This window comes from Pleurodeles waltl, chromosome 2_2 (assembly GCF_031143425.1).
Source record: "Pleurodeles waltl isolate 20211129_DDA chromosome 2_2, aPleWal1.hap1.20221129, whole genome shotgun sequence".
Taxonomy (NCBI): domain Eukaryota; kingdom Metazoa; phylum Chordata; class Amphibia; order Caudata; family Salamandridae; genus Pleurodeles; species Pleurodeles waltl.
This window is the reverse complement of record NC_090439.1, coordinates 636,138,100-636,160,733: the sequence shown is the minus strand read 5'-3', so window position 1 is coordinate 636,160,733 and position 22,634 is coordinate 636,138,100. Positions and strand designations below refer to the sequence as shown.

Below are 22,634 nucleotides of genomic sequence, written 5' to 3'. Positions count from 1 at the left end.
AGGTTGTGTTGCCTTAGGCCTTCCTTAACAGAGAAATCCAATAAAAGTAAAAGTTGTGACACATGTCATCCAGCATCGCCATTTGTCCCAATAATTGGCTTGGAAATAGAGGTGGGTAAAGCAAGACACTGGCAACAAGCAACACAGCTGTTTTCTCAAAATGTACTGCAGAAATAGGCAGTTACAAATATTTAAAGTTGAACAGGATACACGAGTCAACTATAGGTTTTCCTACAGTAAAGCAACGACAGCATCTACAAATTAGCTTGAATAAAGATTGGAAGGACTGCATGTACGAGAAGCCACATTTTGAACCACTCAGCTCTTTAGCTGGTATAAAGTAAAAAAAAACGTTTTAAATGACTTTAAAGATGTAAAATCCAATTCCTAGATAAGTGTAACGGCCTAAGGATGACTATCAATGAGGTCCTCAAGAAAAAAAAAAGAAATCAAGAACGTCTGATGATACTGATGTTAATGTTCTTAATCTTGGTGCAAGCACTAATAGAAAAGTGCTAAAGGAATGATGATTTGGTGAGTATCAAGTGTTGGCAGGAAGTGAACTATAGAACATACCTCTTACTGCGTAGGACCTGTAGTCACTATGTTAATGCTCTTTTGAAGACTTGAAGGAGTTGTCTGTACCCCTAAATTGTAACAGGTGTAAAGATTGATACTTTCTCTGTTCAGCAAGTAAGGTGTAGATGACGATAAATGACAGATGGTTGAGTGGAGTTTGGGAAGTGATGTAGTGACATACATAGAGTCAAAGTGATAGAGAGGGAGTTTTGCTTTCACACCACTTGTATCTACCCTTATGTATTTGTTGATATTTGTAGCCTTGCTCTTCCTCAACACATTTTATTTCATTCTTGATTGACAATCTTTACTGGTCTCTGTCTATATCTTTAGTGGTTTCACTGAGTGGTCAATTCACACTCCGCTGTCGGTATGGGTCCATGTTTGGAAACGGCAATCTGCTCTGTCTAGTGTATTTTGCATTCAGAATTTTCACCATGTAAGGTGGTAGGGTGTCCTAGGGCTCCTTGTCTGAATTCCTTTGTCTTGCCATGCTGTTTAGTGAAAGTGCAACCAGGCTGGTTCAAGGAGATTAAACCTACAGTTCTTCTATCACAATTCAAGATACATTTCAGCAACTGTTTCCTTTTTTGTCATTTTTATCTTAGAGAAGTCAGGAGTAAGATTTAGTGGCCCATAACTTGTAACAGGCAGCATGCTTCTTGGCCATGTGGAAGATCACCTGTGTATGCAGAGGTCTATGAAAACATTTAGCATTATCTGATCCTTTGAATCAGATAACTTTCTAGGGATAGCTTAACTCTATATTAGGCAGTTTTAGGATTCACTATTCAACAAACACCGCAGTGTTATCCCCCACAATTTATCATGGCATAGCAAGAATTTGACATTGTTCCTCTTATTTCGGTCTTCAAGGTCAGTGCTGGATATTTCTGCAGAGTGACCCTGGTTTAGGAACTGTGGTTTATCAGCAGAGCCGTCCTTGCTCAGATAGAGCCCTAGGCGGAAAGACAGTTGGTGCACACCCTGCAACTAGTGAATAAAATGAGACAGCAAGGTGCCCATTTTGTGTTTGCAGGTTACTCATATTAAAGCAGTCACTGGTCTCTTAGCTCAATCACACTAGCGCCAAGTTGTTGGTTGTGCAGAGGACGTGTTGGTGCGTGACGACAGAGGGGTGGTGACAGAAAGAGTTTTAATGGGGTGCAAAACTGCACCTGTGGCAAATAAAATAAAAGCAGTTTAATCAGAATCACTGGAACCAAGTAAGAGGGGCAGACGCTGCTGTCTGCAGGACTTTAATGCAGACAGCTTTATACGTCCCTCTGAAGATTGGCACCCTGGGTATGGGTCCAGCCCACTCATGTCAAAAGTCAGTCCTGTCTGAGGTTAGATTCTAAATTCCAGTCCACCAGAAGAAATATGTTTGTTGTAAAAGTTAGAGCCCTGTGACTTCTTAGTACAATTCAGATGTCTTTGGCCCTCTGCGAGCCATAGAGTTTTTAATCAATGTGACCTTTTGCATTACACTCCTTATTATGGCTAAGGTGCTGCAATCCTCTACCAAAACAGGCTGGTATTCTGCCTGAAGCAGTCCATCACCTCTCTGAAAATGATGGAGATACTGATGACATGTGGCTTGAGGACGAGGGTCCCAATACTCCCACATTATCCAGCAAAATGAGACCACCAAGACAAAAAAATGTTCAAGGAAAGCGCAACAGCATACCCGAGCTCAAGGTAGGCAGCACTAACTGAAGCTTCAGGCAAAAAACTGCACAATACCTTTTACCTATGTGAAGAAGATTTCTGACAGCTGAACTCTTATCTTCAGAATGATTGAAAGTACATGTATTTATATTAGTCACTGGATTGTATTAGTGTTCTTTAAACTGAACAGGGCTCACATATGGTGCTTGGCAGCTCAGGAAGTTCTTCATAGCCGATACATGGGCTATATGTGCTCTGGCGAACCCTCAAAAATGAGGGCAATTGCTTATAATGACTTGCCCTCGTCATATTTTTCCCTATGCATGGGCTATTACTCTCACAACCTTACCAGCTGCTTTTGAGACCCAATGTAAGGTTTATAGCAATACAAACTAGCTGCAAGTCAATGTGCCATCTCCACAAATGTATGCCAATACATCAGAACTGGTCCCAAACTTATGCTGAGAAAAATACTTTTAACCACCGACTGACTGAGGAGAGTCCTCAGAAAGCTGCTTATTGATTGAAGTTGCACCACTGATATGTGCAATCTGAAGACTCGATGGGCTCACAAATATAAATAGCAGATCCTTGGATAGATTGCCGTCTTCAAAGGCAACAGATATAAAAATTCACCAGTTTAACTGAATAACATGCACAGTTTCTGTAGAGCTGTGCTGAAAAGAAATCATAGCTAGTTCGAAAATTAGGCTAAAGTCAAAGGAAAAATGGCAGACCTGAGAACAGCAGACTCCAGGAGATCAGAACAGAGGCAGGGTAAACCATTGCAAGCAGACAACAATGGGGAATGATTCAATCATGTGAATCTATGAAAGCACTGAGATGAGGAATATCATCCTTATGGTCTTTGGCGCATCCACCGGGTGCTGTTGTGTTGTTGTACTGCATGTAGTGGCATTTACAGGCCTAAAGGTTCATCATCACGTCATAGTGAAATCGGTAAGGCATTTCACTCTTATTTGCACTGGGATTCCCTTTGAATCGTGCTTTGTTGGGATTCTTTTTTGCTTTCAATTAAAATGAAATTTACCTGTGTTCACTGGTGCGAGCCAGCTCGACGGCATACTTCACTAGCACAAGCTCATCTAGCGACATACTTTCTATGAGACCGCATTGTAGTGCGTGCCGGACTCTTACCACACGAGGTCACAGTAAAGTATGTGCTTTATTTTCACCTCACTATGGAAACATCGCAGCAGACAACAGATATGGGGGGGGAGGGTTGAACCTCCATTCTTAAGTTCTGTCAGGATCCTTTCCAGCTTCTGCATTCACCTATGAGGCAGTAGTGATGAGCAGCTTTGTTGATTTCTGGTTCAGTTGCTCTTTTGAGGGATATCTCTGGCACCAGCAGTAACCTTTAATAGTTCCTGTTATTTTCTTTTTTTTTCTTTTTAACAGTGATTGCTGTTTCTTGTTTTGGAGTACCTGGGGAACAACGCCATTTAGTGTCATCAGTCTTCATCACGTTTGTCTATAGTGCTGTTCACATTATTTGGGATGCATTTTGGTGTCAACAGGCACTGGCACGCTTATACAAGGAAGATGTCCACAGCACTTGCACAATGGCACCCTTCAAAAAAAATAAAAAAGAACGAACATGCTACTGTGATATTTACTACAGCATCAGAACTTTTATTTTCAGCACCATCAGTTTTTTATTTCTTCTTTATTTTTAGCACTATAATTCTTATTGACATATTGTTCTTCACTTTATTTCTTGGTGCAAATGGTCATTTTGTTGAGGGCTATCATGCACACTGTAACCTCACAAAGTCCATTTCTTCAAGACCCTGGAAATCCACGATTAAGATGGCGTCTATGGTTTCGAACATTCAATGTATATTTAGGTGCCACTGACCTTCTTATACTACTATCTAGGGGTGCAGGGGTAAAATGTTTTTGTTCACTTACCTGAGTAGGTTTGTGACCAAGATGACGAGTTGAATGAGTATGAGATAGTAGTTAAACAAACATTTGAGGAAAAGGTGAATTTAGTTGTGCATCCTCACAATTTTTGTACATGTGTGCAGGCTCCTAAACCAATCAATCAGTGATATGCACAGTGCTGCTAATCACCCATAGGGTCTCAAGGCACTGTTTGTGGGCATGCTGCTCAGTTGAAGAGCCAGGTCTTGAGGTCCTTCCGAAACTGCTTCAGTGAAACGGTCTCCCCGAACTTGAGAGGTAGTGTTGCTAAAAATATAGAAAGTTCACAAAAGAATTCTAAGCAGTTAGATGAAGGGTGTTGAATTACACATGTTGCTAAAGTCAATATTCAGGGCAAATCTGTATACTCACACCACATCAAAACATTCCTGGCAAAATACGAGTTTTAATAGAGGAAAGAGTGTAGTGTGTTCTTCTAAGCCCACGTTTTTTATTTGTTTAGCTTTTCATTTGTCTTATTTCAAGAATTGTGCAGCTGTCACACAAACATGCTGGAAGTGCAACGAGGTGTAGCATTTTGGGAAGATGCGTAGAGATAGTAGCTGCAAAAGTAAGGAGTGTTCAAGATCAAGACTTGTGTAGAATGAGCGAAAATATTGATGAAATTAGCATCAAACTGGATGAGCTAGTACTGCCATTAAAGCACAGACTGTGCAATGTTTTGCATAGTGTTATACACAAATCGTCACAAAGTTTGAAGAACATGCAAGATGGTGGCATTAGTGAACCAGTGGACACCTCATTATGGATTTCTCCTGTGGGTTTGGCTAAGAAGTAGTCTGGTGAGTTGTGTCTATGTATTGATCTAAGATGCCTCAATAATGAAATTTGGATGGAACATTTCCCTCTTCCCCGTAGACTTGAAAACGATTGTAAGACAATCCAAGAGGTTTTTGAACCTGGATCTTAGTGAAGCTTACCATCAGGTTGTAGTAGATGAAAGATCTCGTCATCTTACATCATTTGCTACACCAGATGATACATTTCAGTTTTGTCGCAGGTCATTTTGACTTGCCTCAGTGGCATCTGTATTTAAAAAAATCATGAGAATGTTTTCCAATGTAGCAATATTTCAAGTTGACATTTTAATGTTTGCTGGAACTGAGAATGCATTAGACATTTTGCAAGAAATTGGTGTCACCATCACGGATGATAAATGCATGTTTGGTGTGTAAGAAATATAATATTTGGGTCATGTTCTTTCGACTGAGGAAATTAAATCCAAACCAAGTATTGTTGATGGCACTCTCTGGCACCACAGCCTCTTGACAGAGATCAATTATGCTAATTTCTTGCACTTTGTAAACATTTTTCACTCTTCATAAAGATTTTTTGGGTATGACAGAGTGCTTCAGAGAAATGCTGAAGGGATCAGGGTTTATATGGTTGACTGTGTGTCAAGATAATTTTTATTTGATTAAACAGAGCATTGTTTCTGCTTCTGCAATTCAACCATATGCGGAGGGGCATGGCAGCTGATCCCAGGGATTATGGCATGAGTGCTGTTTTTATTATTCTGATGGTTGCAAAGAAGTCAATTATGGATCTGCCTATAGAGCGATGATAGAAGGTGAAACCAGGTACTTTGTAATCGAGAAAGAGATGGGGGCCTGTGTGGTGGGGTATTGAGAAGTTCAGACTGTATGTTTTGGGAGGAACGTTTTATATGAGAAGAGATCACAGACCCTTGTGGATATTTAGTCTGGTAACAAAATAAAACGAAGCAACTGCCAGAATGGCAAGATTGGCTACTAAACTACTTGAGTTCCATTTCACTGTGGGGTATATTGCAGCAGTAAAAATGTAAGAGCAGTTTCAATGAGTCAAACAATGAAATTAGAACATGATGATAGTACATAAAGGATGATGGCCATATATATATATATAAAGAGAGAGAGACAAAGCGTGAGCAGGCAACAGTAGAAATGTCTACAATTTATGCTTGGAGTACATAATAATCATTGACATATGAACATTTACTGCATATACTCTTCTGGTATCTCCCCAAATTATGTTTTAATGTGTTGGTTAGGTCTGAGGTATGTTTGACAAATGATTGTGGACTTGTGTCAATGAATGTTGTTGATTTTTGTTAACATGATGTGTGGAGAAGGGTCTGTTTAGCCTTGAAGGAAAACGTCTGACTGCACTGTGATAGATTAAGTTAAATTATATGATTGAATCACTATTGCACACAATCAAATGGCAAAATTGTGTGGATAATAAGAAAAAAGAAAAATGTTTGGAAAAAACAATTAATAAAAGTTAATAGAAAAAAGTAAGTTGTATGTATATTACATACTGGGCTCAACATATATGTTTTGAATAATGACCAATTATTTGACGTACGCAGATGTAATAGTGTTGGGTAGGCGATTAATGGTTTTGGTCTGATTTAGATGACCCTAGATCAAATCCCCCACCCCCGGTATATATATTTTTCAGGGGCCCTCTTTTTCTTTCTTTAGACGTGTTTACAGCACCTTTCCTCCGAGGTAGTGCAAGCGTACCGTTATGTTGTTTCTTAATTTTCTTTTTCGCCATCTATAGATATTTGTGTGAATGATCAAGTGTGGGTGTAGTTATCTATTTGTGTATTGTTTAGCTGGAATAGTTGATGACAACAGTATTGCAGGTGCTGCTATACATTTTTCTATCATGGAGAGCATTAAAACGTTTCAGTTTAGCAATGAGGATTTTTCAAAACTTCTTGGCTTGGCCAGGTCAACTCAGGAGACAAATCTATAGTAATATCAAAAGTACAGAATGATGAATGCAACAAGCTTCTTTATCTGAAACAGAAAGCTAAACAAACTGATTAACGTGCCAACTTCATGTTACTCTACCTTAAGGCAGACATTTTCCCAATAGAATTAGGAAAGGGGAATGTCTCCGGACTATTTGTCAAAAGCAGAAAGTTCCTTGAGAAATGGTCTTTGATATCAAACTGCTGCTCCTGAGATTAGACGGTTCTTATAATAGAAACAACAAAGGAAGTAGTGGTCATTTTGAATAAAGAAATCGCAGAATTATAAGAAAAATGAAAGAGAACAAATGTGCTAGAAGAAGCAATGAAAATAGAAGAGGTCAATCTACAGCTGGACGCATCTAGTGATTACCTCATCAAGAAAAAAGACAAACTTAAAAATGATATAACATTTTTCACGAAGAAAGGGTTTATCCCTATCTTTTGGAGAGTTACTACGACATACCCAGGGACGGTTCACATGCAACAGTCAACTATGTTTAGACTAATAAGAAAATTATTTCTTTTTCAGATGCTTCTGAATCCGAAGGAGAAATGCAGTTCAAACCAATTTGATTCCTACGGCAACAGACGTGGCCAGAATGAGAGACCAAATTCCAATACTTGTTTTTTTAAGATCCAGAAGGGACAACTACAGAATGAGATTTCTGAATCCATCAATGGGGGATATATCCAAATATTGACCCCCTCACAACAGTATTTGCAAACCAGACAACTGCGATATTACAGGAATTAAATTACATCCCCATATTCAATTAGCCAAATGTAGCCACTGACCAATCTACCAAAGCTATGTTAATTAAGGGACTTTCTTTTGTTCCCAGCACCACTATGGACAAACACACGAGGGACCTTTTTGCCTTCTTTAGGCGTATTAGACAAAAAGTTTGTTTGTTTCTTAACCTTCATAATAGGACTTGCATTATTATTGATATGAATTTATTTAGGTCTTGCTATACGTTCTCCATTCACAACTGTGCTTTTCAATTTATCCTGCCTGTGTATAAGTCCTACATTCATTCTCCGGAGGACCTGTATCTAATCTGGATTGTGCTTAGACCTTTTTTTCTATAGACATTCATCATTTATTTTTCTATCTGGTCCATTCTATTTTATATGGGGCTGTTAATCCATAGGTGTAATGTTCTCCCATACTTTCCTGTCTTTTTTTTATTGTTTATTTTTCTGAATTTGTCCAGATCCATGTTTGTGCATTTAGGGATACCCCATGTCCTTTAAGGGGGGGGGGGGACTACAATATATTTCATCTTTCTTATGTTGAAGGCAATGTTCCCTCTAATTGTTTTACCCTATGTGCAGCAACAGAACGTTCATGAGAGCATTTTTTTCTTGCTGTGTGCGGAGCAGCACGTGGAGGTAAGACATTATTAGTGCATGCAAAATACTCTACTTCTATGTGATAAAGTGAGGGGCAAAGGCACCCATGTTACATAAAATGGTATTACACTGTACATTCAAACTATCTCTGCTTAAAAGCAAAATATTTTCAAGACTGTTCTCAAAACAATCAGCTATCAAAATCATTCAAAATCCTCAAAATTCTCAAAAGCACATACCTTTGTAGCAGAAAACTAATTAATCAGAAAGAGCCACACATTTATCAAAAGCTCTGTAGAATATGTAGATGGTAAATTAGAAATTACAACTTTCTGAAAATAAAAAGGATCACAGCACCAATACTGAAGTAAACCCATGTAGAAGAAACGTCAGCCATGATACATTTTGCGAAGGATGCCTGGTGAACTCCTAATGGTCAATAGATTATAGTTTATTTTTTTTGCTAAGTCGGATTTCTTTCAAGAAATGTGGTATTATACATTTGTGCACTCCGTTGTATCACCAACAAGCTAATGGGAAAGTTGAAAGATTCAATAAAGTTTGGTGGAATGCATTCAAAGTGCTATCACATCTAAGGTGAAGTGTAAAATTGTTATCAGAGATTTAGGGAGTCATTACGATTTTGGTGGATGGAAAAGCCCATCTGCCGAAATCCCAAAGGGGAGGTTGCCATCATTGTGGCTGCCTCCCCGCCGGGTCCATTATGAGTTTCCAGCATTGTCTCCGACTCATAATCGAGCCGGCGGCAATGCTGTAGTGCGCAGGGTGCACCAGCACCTTCGCAATGTTGTCTTCAAAGAATTGAGATAGTACTGGCCAGGAGGGCCCTGCACTGCGCCCTGCACCCCATCTCCACCAGCCTTTTCATGGCAGTGGTACCGCTGTGAAATCGCTTGCAGAGAACAAAGTCGTAATCCCCAGCAGTGCTACCTTGATGGATTAGGACCGCCAGCAATGCTAGGGTGTCAAACGCAGGTGTTGCTAGCGGTCCGACCATGGCGCTACTGCTGCGGTCGTAATATGGCGCTCAGACCACCACCGCAAACCTGGCTGTCACGAGACCAGGTTCATAATCAGGCCCTTAGTGTGGGCATATACAACTGAGCCACATTCAATTACTGGTAAAGTATAATTTGAGGTCATAAAATGTAGGGAGGTAGTATTGTCTTAATCTCCATTCTGGATGGGTAAGGTTTTGAATCCAGAGTGTAAGAAAGTCGAATCTGCAAGCGATGGGCATACTGTTGCAAGGTGTGAGAAGGCAGTGGGCTTAATTGAGCAGAAATATTTTGAGGAACAAGTTGGAGGCAAGTAATTGGGTTTGCATCAACGATTCGTTGCTTTGAAGTATACTACAAGATTTAGAGATCCAATTTGAGTAACTGAAATGAGAGACAATGGGGTTTGTGTGTCTAACGGACAATAGTGTAATGGGTCGTGGGTGGCCAAAGTGAGGATGGGTGGCTTTAGTGGTGTGGTGAATGTAAGTAGAAGGAAGAGCAAGGAATGAAATAATGGTAATCAAGATATGGTTCCTCAGAGCGTAGAAGACGTAATGTTGCAAAGAAGTGGAGTTAGAAAATTACCTAGGAAAGGCTGCGATTGACATCACGGTGTGTGACAGATAAATATGCATGAAGATTGATAATATTTTACCATTATGATGTTTTTTTTAAATTACATTTTAGCGTTAATGTAGTTTACTATTGGTGTGTTTTTATAAACTGGGCAGACTTGGTTACTGGGTTTTTACAGTGATCAATTACAAAACATTGGTGAATGGTGACACAAATTACTGAGTCATACAGGAATTATTATTATATTGCAAACAGGAAGAAAACTGAGTTGTGGGCTATTTATAAAGTATATGCCATTTCACTGTCAAGGGACAAGAAGATGTCTGCAAAGTAAATTAAGAATGGTCTATCCCTGCAAACATGATTCCAATATTTTATCAGTTTTGTCTGTGGAGTTCTTTATATGGAGAAATTATATTATATGACACCTAATTCTGTATCAAAGTAACTATTACTCAAGACATCCATAATTATGAAATTCTCTAACTACTATATAGAGTTTGAAGTCCTCCTCACAAATGCTTACAAAATAAACCTCCCTGTAAATTTGTGGCTCTTTGATATATTCATGAATAGTATTGTGATACCCCAGTCTAATATGCCAATACCTGGGCTTCACATCACTTCACAAAAACCTCAAAACATCAAGATGAAGTCAAGCACATAATTCTCCACAAGTGAGGAAATCAAGCACATCATCTTCCTCAAAAGAGGGTTTATGGCCCAATCCCTGCTCCACAGGAGGATGCTCTATTAACATGCACTGTTAATATTCATTACTTGCTAAAGGCACAGAGCATTCTTATGTCCCACAACATTTGTTGGGATGAGAAGCTGACCATTTTTTTCTTATTGCACTCTACCATACAGAGTGTACCCACAGAGGTTGCAAGCCATAAAATCTACATTTCTGACAAACACAAATACAATATATTGGGTGAGGAATGTCCCTTGAAGAGTATACAGGAGTGTTTTCCTGCCATGACTGAACAAACACTTGTGTACCTTGTACCCAGACATTTAATTTGGCCTTAGTCTCACACTAATCTGGCATACGTGTAGATACTTAGGCCTGTCCCTGACTAGGTTAGGTCCTGGACTTACCCTGTAACCTCGAGGTGGGCAGAAGCATGCTCCATACTGAACACAGGAATGCTATCCTGGTTTAGCTTATCAGATGGTGGATGCAACACACTGCAGTTTTGAGATTAAGACCTTTTTTTCTGTGTTACTAAGAGTGTGGCCTACAGAGCCATCTGTTGTACATTTTCAATGTTACAGGTATGGACAAAACCTCGCAATTGGAGTTTCCGCCACAAAAAACACTACCAAAGCTAAGGAAGTTGTCTTCTGATTAATACCTCTAACCACAGATTCACCATTTTGTGAACAAGTACTGACGCAGTACTCCCCATGTGGCAGGTCTGTGGAAGAGCTTAGACTAGAAAGTCCTGCAGGACCGAATGGGCAAAATGCCCCTCAAAACAAACCTGACTGGATGGAGTGACTCCCATGTTACAGTTTGGCAGATGTCCAAAACAGGCACTCCACATGCCAGCGAGGTAGTAGCAGCTTTTGCTCTGGGGGAATGACCCCGCCGGCCCTCATGAGGCTGTTTCTTAGCCAGACCATAGCAGATCTTTAATCAAAGAATAGTTCACCTGGAGATGGTCTGTTTATGCACTGTTCTTCCTTTCTTAACCCAGAGAAACCCAAGAAGAGCTGATCCTTGGTGTGCTCAATTAAGAACTAACTTTCTTACGGTATAGGGAATGGATCCATCGCCTTGGTCTAGGCAATTAACTCTCTTTGGATGGATGAGGTATGAAGAATGTCAGCAGTGTTATGGACTGCCCAATGTTGAAAGATGTTATAAACCTTGGAAGAAATGCCGCCTTGGTCCTTTGCACCAATTTGTCAAAGAAGAAGGTGGTGTATGGCTGGTGGACAGAAAGTGCTTGCAGCTCACTCACATCATGAATTGACATGATCACAACAAGGAACACTATCTTCAGTGTGAGCAGTCTCAGGGAACAGCAGTGCATACACTCGAATGGAGTACACATTAGGATTATAAGAATCAGATTGAAGTGCCACTAGGGCATCACAAGGCCTTTATCAAGAACATCTGAACCAGCTCTATAAAAAAAGAGAAAAAGGAAAAAAATGGTATCACAACATGTGACTTAAACAAAGAAAGATGATCAGGCAACAACAGAAAAGCAGCTTAGGCCTGCAAATAACCTTTAGCTGCTGCCAAAGCAAGACTTTGCTAGGCTAAAGACAAGGAAAAAGAACAGACAACTGGGCCTGTAAAGGTTGAATATGCTGAGAACACCACCAAGAAACCAACATATCTCAGTGTCCCACATAAATGGTTTTGATGGAGGGAAGCCTGGCTGAACAAACAGTAAACTGTCAATGCTCAATCTCCAAGCATGAAGGTGTACGTTGTATGAGCTTGGGTAGAGGATCTTGCCCTGCTGCTGCAAAATAAGATCTTCCCAAAGGGGCAGACAGATGTTCATGGCCAGAGGTTCTGGGTACCACACTCACCTGGCCCAATCCAGAGCCACTAATTTCTTGGGCCTAATCATTGCTGATATTCTTTAGAGGTTTTGGCAGGAGCGGTAGAAGTAGGAAGGCATAGAGGGGTCCCAACTTCTAGTCCAACTGAAAGGCTTCTCCGAGGGAAAATTGCCTTGAGAACTCCAACAAGCAAAGGCTAGGACACTGTGTTTTTGGCAGTGGTGAAAAGATTAAGACAGGGATCTGCCCATTGTTGTAAGAAGCCTGTGCCACTTTGGAGTGTAGCTGCCATATGTAATCCGTTAGGTGCACAGGCTGAGTTCACCTGCACTGGCATTTAAAGATCCTGGCAAGCGTTGTTCGACCAGAGAGATGCCCTGTTGAGTAGCAGAAGTAACAGCTAGTAGTGACTTTTGAAGCTGATAACCTTTCAATGGCTCCTTTCTCCAAGAGAGGGGGGGGGGGTGAGTTGGTAGCTGTAGGTTGGGGCACTGGGGATTGAGTAGTTTGTTGCCCCTGAGGTCCTAGCTGCTGGCAGCTAACCTCAAAAGGACGGGGAGGTTTCTAGCTGTAGAAGGAAAGTTTGATAGGGCCTCTGGTGGAACCCTCTTCTGAAGCCTTGACAGGGGCAATATTGTTTGAACTGTTGCATAGGCAGTGCAAGGTCAATAGAGCACTGTGTTGCTTTGCTTTTTTCTTTTTTTAAAGTGCTCTACTACAGAGTATGCCTTATCCCCAAAGAATAAAGTAGCCATCAAATGTTATGTCCATGAGGGACTGTTAGGCATCACTGGTGTAGACAATTAGTCATATCCATGCATGATGCTGAAGCACCACGTTGGAACTAACAAATTCCCAACCCAGACATTCAGTAATGTCAAGCCCTGATCTAATAACTTACTTTGACTTGCCTTGACTAAGCTAAATTATTTGCTGGAGGTTGGTGCATAGGTCATCTGGGACTGCAGGAAAGATCTTGCTCACCATGTCTCACAATGCATGCGACTAAAGCCTAAGGAGGCAACCCCTGACAGGCCAAAGGGAAGACTGGTAGAGAACATTCTTTCCCCAAATGCCCACATACATTTCAACTCTCTTTATAGTGGAGTGGTCAGGAAAGCATTTGGGTTGAGTTTGCTGGTGTAAGTCTGAACCACAAGACTCTTTGTTGTTGGGTGCTGCAGGAGGACTGATGGGTCACCTGGAGCTGGTCGGTCTCATCAGGCTATTTGCCTGCTGACAGGGGACTGGAGGCAAAATACAGGCCCAGGTGCCCAAGAGGGTGTCTGTTAGGGCTTTAATGAATGATTCTGACAAGGTCTGACCTGGCTACAGGACCTCAGTAAGAACGTTCATTTTAACCTTCACTAGTGGAAGCTGGAGATCGAGTTCTAATTACCATGGCGAAGGAAGCCGATTCCTCGGTAGAAGGGGCCTGGTGGGAAACTAAGTTCATGTCTGGAATGCTGTCAAGACCACTGGCATCATGGAGGTCCAGAAGTAAGCTCTCATCACTGCAGATGTTGGAAATGATCCTTTTTGCAGGCTTAGCCCCAAATCTTTGGCTTCAGACCTCCTGTTTTTGACAATGAGCTGCATTTCTTTTTTGCTGGCTTTAGGACTTTGAGCACTTTACCACTGCTGACTCGTGCTTAAGTGTAAGTGCTCTCTGTCTAAAATGTATTGGGGATTGGTTTCTCCATGATCGGCATATTTGATACACTAGTATGTCCCTAGTAAAAAAAGAAAGGGCACTGTGTGTGCCCAGAGCCTGTAAATCAAATGCTACAAGGGGGTCTGCAGCACTGATTGTGCCACCCACCTGAGTAGCCCTGTAAACATATCTCAGGCCTGCCATTGCAGTGTCTGTGTGTGCAGTTTTAAACTGCCATTTCAACCTGGCAAGAGCACCTACGTACCAGGCCCAAACCTTTCATTTAACTACATGTAATTCAACCCTAAAGTAGGCTTAAGGTTGCCCGATGGGCAGGCTGCAATGTATTTAAAAGGTAGGACAAGTACTCATGTTTTACAGGTCCGGATAATGAAATTCTGCCAAATTTGGGTTTTCACTATTGTAAAGCCCATCTTTCCGATAGGGTAACATGGGGAATGCCTTGAAGTATCTTAAGTGCAATTTCCCATTGGGAGCAAATAGAGATATGGTGTTTGTGGACTCTGAACTCACAGTTTAAAAATACATCTTTTTGGTGAAGTTGGTTTTTGTATTTTAAGTGTGAAAATGCCACTTTTAGAAAGTGGGCATTTTCTTATTTAACCATTCTGTGCCTCTACCGGTCTGTGGGATACACGTGAGAGTCAGGATGACAGTTGGACTGTTTGTGAATTCACTCTAGACAGTCACACAAAGGGAGCTGAGGTGTGCTCTGCATTTCCTGATGGGTCTTCCTGAGCTAGAGTGGTGGGAGGAATAGACATTTGCACCTGAATAGGGCTGTACTTATCCTCACATAAAACAGTCTCCAACCCCCTGGAGTGTGTCTGGGGCCAGGGCAGAGAAAGGCAGGGTCTTGTGCACTACAAAGACTTCTCTTTTAAGTTTGCCTACTTCAAAAACAGAAATGGGTATAAGTACTGGACCTCTTACACCACAGTGTTAGAATCCTTCTGGACTGAGGACTCTCTGCCAGGAAGTGGTACTGGGTGCAGAAGCAGGGACTGCCACTCTGCCTGTTGGCTTTTGCTTTGTCTGGCCTGCTTCTTGCTGCTTCTGTCCTGAGCGCGAAAGGACTGGACTTTGCTTTCTACATCCTACTTTTCAAGGTTCTCCAAGGGCTTGATCTGAGCTTGCCTCCTGTTAAGAGTGTTAAGAAGTCTCAGGGACATCAAAGTCTTCATCTGCCAGTGCATGGACTCTTCTGCTGGGAGTACTGACTGCCAAGTGGTTCCATTTCCAGTCCCTGGGCCCTTGGAAGTGTAAGCTGGTGACCTTGAGGAGTAAATCTATGCACTGATGCGCCGCCGCCACAAAAAAACAAAACAAAAGAAAATGCTGCGCTGTCTTGCGGTTGCAGAATCGACTCTCCACACTGTGTGTGTACAAATACTTTCACAATGTCTCTGAGATAAGCCTGACTGCTTGTGCCAAACAAGCGAGGGGGTGAGCAGGGGTATCTTAGCTGTGTGGCTCCCTTGCCCTGATGAGAGTGAGGGTCCCTACTTGGACAGGGTACAAACCACTGCCAACTAGAGACTCCATTTCTAACAGTAGAAGTATGGTTCCTCATTGCCACTATTGTTATCCTGTGGCTGCGGATCTATGAGGCAAAGGAAGTATGGCAGATTCTGAATGCTGTGGGATAGGTTGAGGTAGGAGCAACTTTAATTAAGATTACGGCACGCTCAATTCAGAATTCAAAAGGACTAGTGGTTCAGCCTTCGGTGTCATCACAGCCGGCATCCAGGCATGAAGGACCAGCACGGAAGTTGGAGTAGGTGTCAGACCCAAAGCGGTATCGAAAGACATTATGGCCAAGATGGCAGAGAGAGTAGCTCCGCCATGGTCTGGTCATAACTCGCCAGTAAGCCTGTGTATCTCGAGTTCAGTTGCTCGAATACCAGACCTGAAGATTACCCCCCCCCCACCACCCACTGGCAAAGTCCAACCAAATCTGTGCCGTGGGCACTCGACACGGCCTCAGAATCACACTGGCAGCAAAGCAAGTTTGCAGTAAGCATGGGCCCAATAGCACAAAGCACAACAGAGCAGTGGCACAAAGTTTGGGGGTGCGAGCCCTGGGAATATAGCAGCTGGAGCACTAACCAGAGGTAACTGACCTGCATTGCAGCTTTAGACCTGCTCTCGGAGCTTGAGGTTAGCTGTTGTGTGGTGCAGAGGGGTGGTTTCCCTGGTGGTGGAGGATCAGGGCCCAGAGCCTCCAGATGACAGAGTGAGGCTTGCCGGGGCTACTGGGAGCGGCGCTCTCCCAACCAACGACCATCCACTGCCTGGTGCAAGACACGAGGCTGCAGCTGCAAGAGCTGACGGAGACAGATTGTCCTTGCGACCTTAGCCTTTGCGAAACAGGAGCCAGGGGCTGCCTCTCATGGCCAACACACAAGATTAGGTGAGCAGCGGCCTTGCCCGATTGCGCTACCCTAGGACCTGCCCAGCACACGGCCCCTACTTCAGGGTCACAGCTCAACGCCTAAAACTACTTATGTATGTATGTATGTATCGAGTATTTATAAAGTGCATTCCGGCCCGAGGGCATCGAAGCGCTAACTGGGTGAGGCAGGATCTACTACCAAGGAGACTCCAAAACTTATTGCGGGAAGAGCCAAGTCTTGACCCGTCTCCTAAATGTTAGATAATTGTGTTCTTGCCTTAGATCCAGTGGGAGTGAGTTCCAAGTTTTAGCAGCCGCAATGGTGAACGCTCTATCTCCCCACTTCGCCTTCTTGGTGCGGGGAGTTTGGATTCGATAGGCAGAGGCAGATCGCAACAGCCTATTAGGTCTATACCATTGCAGCTTGGTGGTTAGTGCCTTAGGCCCAATCCCATGGACAGCCTTGTGAGTAATGCAGAGAGCCTTAAAAGAGATCCGCTGGGCTACCGGAAGCCAATGTAGATTTCTGAGGCACCTCTTAACAGAGGCCCCGCGGGGCAGTTTCAGTAAAAGCCTAGCAGCAGTGTTCTGCATCAACTGTAGCTTATTCAGTGATTCTTTATCCAAGTTGAGCAGAAGCGCATTCCCGTAATCCAATCTGGAAATGACTAGAGCCAGAGTAGCAGTAATTCTGCAGGATTGTGGAATAAAAGGAAACACTTTCTTTAATTTCTTCAGAGTCCACATGCAGGTCTTGATTATCTGATTGACCTGAGGTTTGAACGACAATTGATCGTCAAACAGTAATCCTAAATTCCTCGAGGTAGACCCTGGCACAGGGAGAGTGCCACACTCTTTAGGCCACCAGATGGAAGACCAGTGTTCCCTCTTAATCCCAAAGCACAGAATCTCAAAGCACTTATGACCCTGAAGGCATCTGTTGTCCCACACAGTGGGCCTGTACCTCATGAATACTTGCAAACAGCTCCACTGGGCTTTACTGTGCACCATGAGTGGTTTGTTGGAGTCGTAAGGGCCTCCCTCCACCCCCTACTGTGATCGTGCCTTCCACCAAGAAAGGACTTATTTACTTGGCGCTAAAAAACACAACCTAGTTTGATCAGCAACTCTCACTACTAAAGAGCTAAAAAATTGTGCAGCTAGAACTGGGTCTCCGTGACTTGGTGCACGTGCAACGAGGTTCCGAAGCAGCACAAATGTCCCACTGCTTCATCCTGGATGGAGCTAGGTTGGACTCAGAGGTGGGAAATCAGATGGGCAAGGCTAACACCCATTGTGAGAAGCCAGACCTAGACTGAAAATGTGCAGTGGACCTCTGCAGAGATACTGCTGTGACATGTCCCCATGCACACGGCACGAATGTGCAAGTAACAGAAAGTCTGCTGAGCCACTGGGCAGTGCCAGTGCCAAGAGGACCAATCACACGAACCTTGCACTACTGGTCTGGAGCAAACTCCTGGGTAAATACACTAAGAAGCGGGACATGACAGTAGAGCGCAACACTGGGAAAAGGGTGGAAACCCACCATCTGAGTGACCAAGCACTGTGGTAGAGTGTCCCACTCTGCAGGATATCCTTCAGAGGATCAACACAAACAGGGAAGTCTTGGAGACCAAAAATGATACATTAGGAGCCGAATTTGGAATACTAAAGGATGACCATCACCATCTAGCAGAAAGCGCCTCTATGGAGCGAAAGTTCTCAGAACTCGCCCCTGAGCTTTGCGAAGTCAAGGAGAAGATGACAACAATGGAAAACAAAGTTCATATATTCTAACAACGAGCGGAGGATGGAGAAAATCGCTCCCAATGGAATAATGTACTGATCATCAGGCTTCCCGAAAAGGTGTAGGTCAGGATAGGATATCCTAGAGAACTGGATCAGAGAATTACTGGTCCCGAAAATGCTGCAATGTTTCCGACAATCGCAATGAACCCTCACATGGATGACACCTGACGATATAGGTCCTGAAGGATCATACTCCTATCCTTTGCGTGAACGCTGAAGTGGGTGGGGGTTCAGGTCCCCAAGTTGTGGGCCGAACTGGTTACTTGTCACACCTGCTTATGTATTGTGTTGGGCTCACCCACTATGACTTTAGATTTCATGATGGATTGGACCGGGAAGGTGCATTTAACTCTCCTGGGGTTTGGGAGTTCACTTGTTCTATGCTGGGATACATATTGCTCATGGTGCACCAGGGAACACTTCTTACTTCAGTTCAAATGGGCTCTGGGTAGTCTCACTTATCTCCGATCATGGGAGCCAACTAGGGTTCCCTAATACAGGTTAGGTTGATTACACCCACACAATACAAACTAATATCTTGGAATGTGAGGGGAATACACACCATGTCCAAACTCTATAAGGTCTTTTCCTTTCTGGTCAGACAAGGAGCGCAAAAGAGACTCCTCTAGGTGACCCACATCATGAACAAAGAGGGAGCTGCACTACACTGCAGTTGGCAGGGCCAAGTATATTACACAAATTACTCAGCATTTGCTAGAGGAGTGCCGATTTGGATTCGTCCATGGGTGCCATTTCAACACAGTAGCCATATCATAGATCCTGATGGTCGATACATTACAGTAGCGGGCCAAGTGGACGGGAGGGACATTACAATAAATGTCTATGCCCCAAACTCAAACCAGGAGGGAATTCTGACAGACCTATCCAGACTCCTTGCACCCTACCTAATGGGGGGAAATAATCATGAGGGGGGACTTTAACTGTGTGGAGTGACTAACTACAGACGATCGTTCACACCCACCATTGGGCAACTCACCAGTCTTAAGAACGTTCAGCTTTTTTTAATCACATGGCAAAAGGACTAGGGCCTGCTAGATTCCTGGTGGACACTCCTCCCCCAGGGCAGGGACTATTCCTTCTTTTCATCACTACATAATGAACACAATTGACTAGATACCTTTCTTTGCACCCCAGAGGTACACAGGTACACCACCAGATACACGATGTAGAATACCTATCTAGGATGTTATCGGATCACAGTTGGTCCTGCCCCACCTGCAATGGGGGGGGGGGGGGGGGGACATTCCTCCCCTTGCCCCCACATGGAAATTGTAACCTGAGGCCCTAGATGACCATGTTTAGGGACCAGATAGATCAATGTATAAGACAATACTTTGAAGATAACACAGGGATTGGGACTACTAGGGGAAAGGAGAGAGCAACGTTCAAAGTAGTACTAATAGGTGCAGCATTGCAACCAAAAAAGAGCAGACGGGGAACCTGGCCCTGCTGGAAGCAAGAGAGGAAGCAGCTGAGCAAACTGCAAGACTTCGCTCTTTGACTATAAAGCCTACATGATTAAAGCACATGCATCATGCAACAAAACCGGTCAGCTTCTGGCTTGGCTGGCAAACCCTACATAAAGAGGCACTTCCATAGTTGAGTTTGAAATGGATTTCGGCGCAAGACTGTATAGACAGATAGATATTAACCAGGAATTTCACATTTACTATTCAACCCTATATAAAAGCAGGACTCTAGTCTCTGCAGAAGAGATAAGGGACTACTTGTCACTACTGAACTTTCCTTCCTTATCACCAGAGGAGGCTGGGGAGTGATGTAATGTTGCAGGAAGTAAAACGCCAGGAACCAATAGTTTACCGGTGGAGTTCTATGCCACTTGTGCAAAACTGTTAGCTCTGAAACTTGTAAATCTATATAAAAAGACTAAGACCTTGGGAATACTGCCTGATACTAACAGGGAAGCTCTTGTGGTACCTTTACCGAATCCAGGGAAACCACCCCAGGACATGAATGTATCGCCCCCTGTCCATATTAAAGGAGGACTATAAGATCCTAACTAGGACACTAGCCTCCAGATTCCTCCTGTATATGACCAAATTGATCAACCAAGATCAAGCGGGATTCATCTGGGGCCGCAACACAGCCTTTTATATTTGTTGATCCTAGAAAAGATCCCAGACACGGATGCACGGTCTGCAGTTTCACAGTAGATAGTGAAAAAGCATTTGATAGTCTGGAACGGGGTTACCTCTATAAGGTCATGAAAGGATTTTGCCTGGGTGAGGGATTCTTGCACTGGACCAAGTTGCTGTATTCTGTCCCTAGAGCTAGGGTCAGGACTGTAAACACATTTCAGTGAACTACGTGGTTAAACGCTGAACCAGGCAGGGGTGCCCACTTTCGCCCTTACTCTTTGCGCTGGAACACCTCGCAACTCGAGCCAGAAACATACAGGGTTAACAAGGCCCAGTGGTGCTAGGTGAGCAACACTTTATAGAGTTCTATGCCAATGACCCGCTGCCTTTTTTTTTTTTTTTTTTTTAACAAGACCGCAATAGGGACCTCATAGGAGCCACACAGCTCTTAGATCAATTTGGGTCTATATCGGACTTAAGGGTTAACTGGTTGAAATCTAGTTTGTTCCCTGCTCGGCCGGGGGCAGGGCCCCTGCCATCTCTGGTAGTCTTAAAATGGGAACCTACCTGCATAAGCAACCTAGGGAACAGAATTTAGCACACTGCTTCAGATCTTCTGGACGGTAATATCCAGAGAGCAATCAGGAATTTACCACAGAATATGAATTTCTGGAGTACGATCATAGGCAGAGTAGCACTTCTAAAAATGATTGCGATACCCCCTTTACTTTATTATTTCCCAGTCTTACCCACTAAAATACCCCAGGCGTTTTTCAGGGAGCTTGAGACAGTGACATCGCCTTTTTATGGGGGCTCAGTCAGCAGGCGGGTGGCCTAGCTACCTTACAGAGACCCACCAGACCTGGGGGCCTCGCACTATCAGACTTTGAAACCTAATATTTAGCAGCCCAATTGCAATACTTCACACAATGGATAGCGTGACAGCAGCGACTGGATAGTACAAAGTGCCTGGATACCCCAGATAGGATCACACTCAAAGCTCTTGCTTTGCTTAGGGGGATAGAGAGATGGAACCACTACGGAATCCGAGGTGATTGTGTATTGCTAGTGCAGGTGCCTACAAAATACAAGGACAATAGCCCCAAACACCCCAGAACTGCCAATAGACATGCTCACAGTCTTCCCACATGGAGGAGGTTGGAGCGATCGAGGAGTGGAAAGACGTAGGGATCACCACGATCGGGACCATCAATAGGGAGGGAACGCTTCTCTCATTTGAAGAATTCAGAGTTGAATATGACTTGCACCCCAGACACTTCCTTTTACTTAGGGCTTTAACTGCTGCACTGCGAAACATTGGGGGACGGGGATGGTGGAACCTCCCACTCATAACACCTGCTCTTATATACCGACAGCAGCAGGGACGTTCAAAGAAGTCACTTGAATAAACAGAATAAGGGGAGATAACAACCAATCACTACTATCTACTACTATCTCAACAAACCAAGTGGGAAGCAGACCTTAGGTCCCTCAGATGACAAAAGCTGGACGATCGTTCTAGAATGGGTGCCTAAAATCTCTCAAAAAGCTACAGTCAAACTAATCAATTTTTATATAGCGCACAGGTCATACCTCACAGCAGGACGTATCAATATATTTTTCAACTTGACTGACACAAAATGCCCAAGATGTGGACTGATAGGGGCTGAATTTTTCTGTATATGGGCTTGCCCCACCCTTGTAACGTACTGAAAGGGGGTCATCAATACAATGCCCAGGGTGGTGGATAACAATATTCTATATAACCCTGCCTATTGCCTGTTGACCAACTTCCCACAAACGGCTAAGACGAAAACAACAACTAAGTTCCAAGACCTAGGGTTCCTCCTGGCCAAAAGAGAAATAACTTGAAACTGGAAATCACAAAGAGGACTGACCACTTGGAGGCAGAAGCTAGAGAGATGGGCTGGCTATGAGGGAGAAGTTTCACTTTGTAAAGCCCACAGAGATCGGCACCAGGCCAGAGCATGGGAGGGACTGGGGGAGGACCTGAAGCATCCAGATACTCCACAGTCAGGATGCCCGCCCAGCAGCCCCCGGATGACTGACATCATAGGATAATTGGGGACTGACATAAACCTAAGGGACAGGTGCCCCTCGTATACACTCTGATATACCCTCACACAGAAAACAGAGCAAACCGTGATCTATAAGATGATGC

The 22,634-nt window shown here is 43.4% G+C and overlaps 1 protein-coding gene across 2 annotated transcripts in view; it reads right to left on the bottom strand.

The window, feature by feature from the left end:
* LOC138282505 (acyl-protein thioesterase 1) overlaps positions 1-22,634 on the bottom strand; it is a 558,768-nt gene that overhangs the window by 376,000 nt on the left and 160,134 nt on the right. The gene's annotated exons all lie outside the window — the stretch shown is intronic.